Source organism: Hipposideros armiger, unplaced genomic scaffold, assembly GCF_001890085.2.
Source record: "Hipposideros armiger isolate ML-2016 unplaced genomic scaffold, ASM189008v1 scaffold_881, whole genome shotgun sequence".
NCBI classification, from domain to species: domain Eukaryota; kingdom Metazoa; phylum Chordata; class Mammalia; order Chiroptera; family Hipposideridae; genus Hipposideros; species Hipposideros armiger.
In genome coordinates this window covers 649,970-653,171 of record NW_017732231.1, presented here as the reverse complement: position 1 = coordinate 653,171, position 3,202 = coordinate 649,970, and positions in this window count along the sequence as shown.

The window sequence follows — 3,202 nt, the reverse complement described above, 5'->3', positions numbered from 1 at the left end:
CCAGGGTATGTGCAAAACAGAAGGGATAAACATGCATTACCTCCTTCAAAAGTAGATCATTAACTACCTACTAAATACTTTAAAGGTCAGGGAGACCTTAGGGGGTAAGCCTCCCAGAACACTTCCTTCCATTAACCCAAATAGCTACAAATCTTCTGTGTCTCTTTAGGAACTGGCAGTACTCACCTGGTACCTCAGTGTTAAGTAAACATCTAAGTAAACATCCTACAGGTGCAAAAAGGAGCAAAACAAGATGCAAAACAATGCATCACTAAAGCCAGCCTGCACGGCTCCCAACATCCAGGTAGCACATGGACAGATCACCCGGTCTTGGCAACCCCACAGCATTTTGCGTGACTCTGTTTTCCTTTGTGTAGTCCTGGGGGGCTGCTATTCAAGACATCCACCAACCCTCCCTTTCTGGCCAGCCTTAAGCTGATGATACCACTATTCGTCCAATTCCCAAAAGCAAGGAAGGGATCTGTGAAATCGTCCTTTAGCTGGATTCAGTCTGTCAAAGGTGGGTGGCTATGGTTTCAACTCTGTTTGCCATCTGAGTGGGTTAGGGTAATGCTTGCTGCTCTAACAAATAAACCCCAAATTGTATAATGGCTCAGATTTGACAGAAGCAGCTTCTTCTCTCTGTTATAGGTCTGATACATGATCAGGTCAGCAGGAGGTGCTCCTTCCTGTGGTCTCTGGGCCCCAGGCTGCTGGATGCTCTGCCGCTTTCAACGAAGGGATGCTAAGGGGGGGTCCAAGGGTTGTCTCTATTTCAGCCAGCCAGAGAGGAGGACCAGCAAAGAGGGGTGTGGTGGAAATTGGGTATAGGACAGTCCCAGGAGTGGCACATATTTCTGCTCACCTCCCATTGGCCAGAGCATAACTTCATCACAAGGTCACACGTGACTGCAAGAGAGATGGGGAAATACAGTCTAGCTCTAAATGAAGAGGAGAACATAGAACAGAGAGCACTCTTTGCCACACAATCTCAATCCAAATTACAAGCTCGGGCCATTTGAAGAGGAAGCAGAGGAAAGGGGTACACATCAGTGGGGGAAGGGCGTGGGCTGCAGGGCACCCACGCAGACTCCCCTCAGCCATCCCTGAAGCTGGTTCCATCTAGTGCCCTCCAGTAGTTACCATGACCCAGTCCCAAGGCCAAGGCCAAGGCAGGGATCCCATAGGCTACACGTTGCTTCGCTCACACACAATGCATGACTTAAAGACATCATGGTAGGCTCATCTGGACAAATTTTGAAACTTAACTGCTCAGGATGTGTGAAGGCTTGTGGCACAAGAGAAACTGATTTGTAACCTAGAGACAGACCAAAACTTGGGGATGGACTTCCGGTAACACAGTGTGATCGATACATAGCATTTGCTGACTTCTGTTCACAGCACTTCAGCGGCCATTACTCCCTCTTGTCAGCTCAGTGACATTACCATTCCTCTTCAGAGGATCATCTCAGGCTCAAGTATCTGTCACACACTCTCAGCCTGCTCACTTGGCTGTAATTACCGCCTTGATGCTCAAGTTGGAGTTCTACGTTTTGCTGCACGACAACTTCCACCACAGGGGGCGCTCTTCTCAGGCATGCCCCTGCTCACCCCCACAGCAGTCCAACATCCCCTCACCCCCAAACATCATTGTTCTTCCACAGTTAGATGCTTCTGACCCAGCTTTCTTCCCTGAATCTATCCCTGGAAGGGCCCCTCCTCCAGGGAACCCTGGTCTTCAAGAATGACAGTAAGAAGGGATTGCGTTCTGGGCTTGTGACTGCATTTATGCCACTTTGCACGCTCCCTGAGTCTATGCAAGAAACCGCCATCGGCAGTTTAGGTCATCTCAGCAGAGAGAGAGAGAGAGAGAGAGAGATTTCTTTCAAAGTCACCAGTTCCTGCTGATGTGTTGGTAATCATACCAATTCCACGAAGCCCCTTCTGTTATTATTCTCACATAAGAACCTCTTGATTTATGTCCTTGTTTCCTTTTCAAAGCTCCCAGCTTTTCCTCTCACACACAACACCAGTTTCTAAATGCCAAGCTATACATTGTCAAACCAAACTATATGCTGAATTATAATAACGCCCACAGCTCTCAAAACATCAGCATTCAAATGCCAACTTGTGGCTACTTGCTCTCATGAGTTCTCGTTTGTGACATTCTGCACACCACGTATCTGTTAATATTTATCTGAGCCGGAAGGCTTGCCTTCCTGATTTATTTTCCCCACTTTACTCAATTTATTAACAATGATCTACATAGCTAACACATTCAGGAATCTGGTAACGGGCTAATTTCACCCGAGGTTCTATGTCTCCTTTTTAATATGGTTGGATCCTATCCAAGCATCCTTTTAAGAAAGAACACTCCATAATGAGTAGGATGTGAACTATATAAAATAAGAATCCTATTTAAACTGGCATTCAGAATAGTCCTACTCACACAGCACACAACACAACAAGAGCATCTTTCCCCCGGGCAAATGACCCTGCTTGATTTCAGCGAGGGGTGTGTGTGAGAGTGTGTGTGGGGGGTGGGGGTGGGGGAANACAAGCTGTGTGACCTGGGGCAGGTCACATCTCTTTCTGGCTTTGGTTTTTTTCCATCTGTCCCAGGAGCAGGCGGACCAGATCACCTCTAAGGACCTTTCTGGTTCTCGCCTCTTATGTTTTTACCCCTGACCCCCTCTGAGAAGTGGATTTTGTAGCCAGATAGCCCCAATTCTGGAGCCTCGAATTCTGATCAGCCAGTGGGGACCATGCCTCCTTTCCAGGACTTGGGTCTGGAATGAACTGGGAGCCATTCTATCCACTTGGAAAAGGTAACCCTTCGGGATGTGTATCATCCAGCGCTCTGCTAGGGCACGCTGAGAGTCACAAGCTTGGAATCTATGGCTGTGAACTCCCAAGACGCTCCCCTTCTGGGCTCGTGTCCAATGGAGGTTGCGCAGTGTTTCTGGAGAGCAGGTTAACAGGCTTTGCTACAGGAAAAATCAGAAAGGGCACAGCTTGCAGAGCCATCAGAGAGAACGCTGCCTTGCTATTTACAGATGGCTTAACTCGAGTGGGCAGAGATGACAGCAAATGGGGCCAAGGCGGGACCAAGCAGGAGAGGGCTTTCTAAGAAGACAACCTCCCATATGTACAGTGATTCACAGCCCACGGGCAAGGCAGAGTGGGTGTATTGTCCCCATTG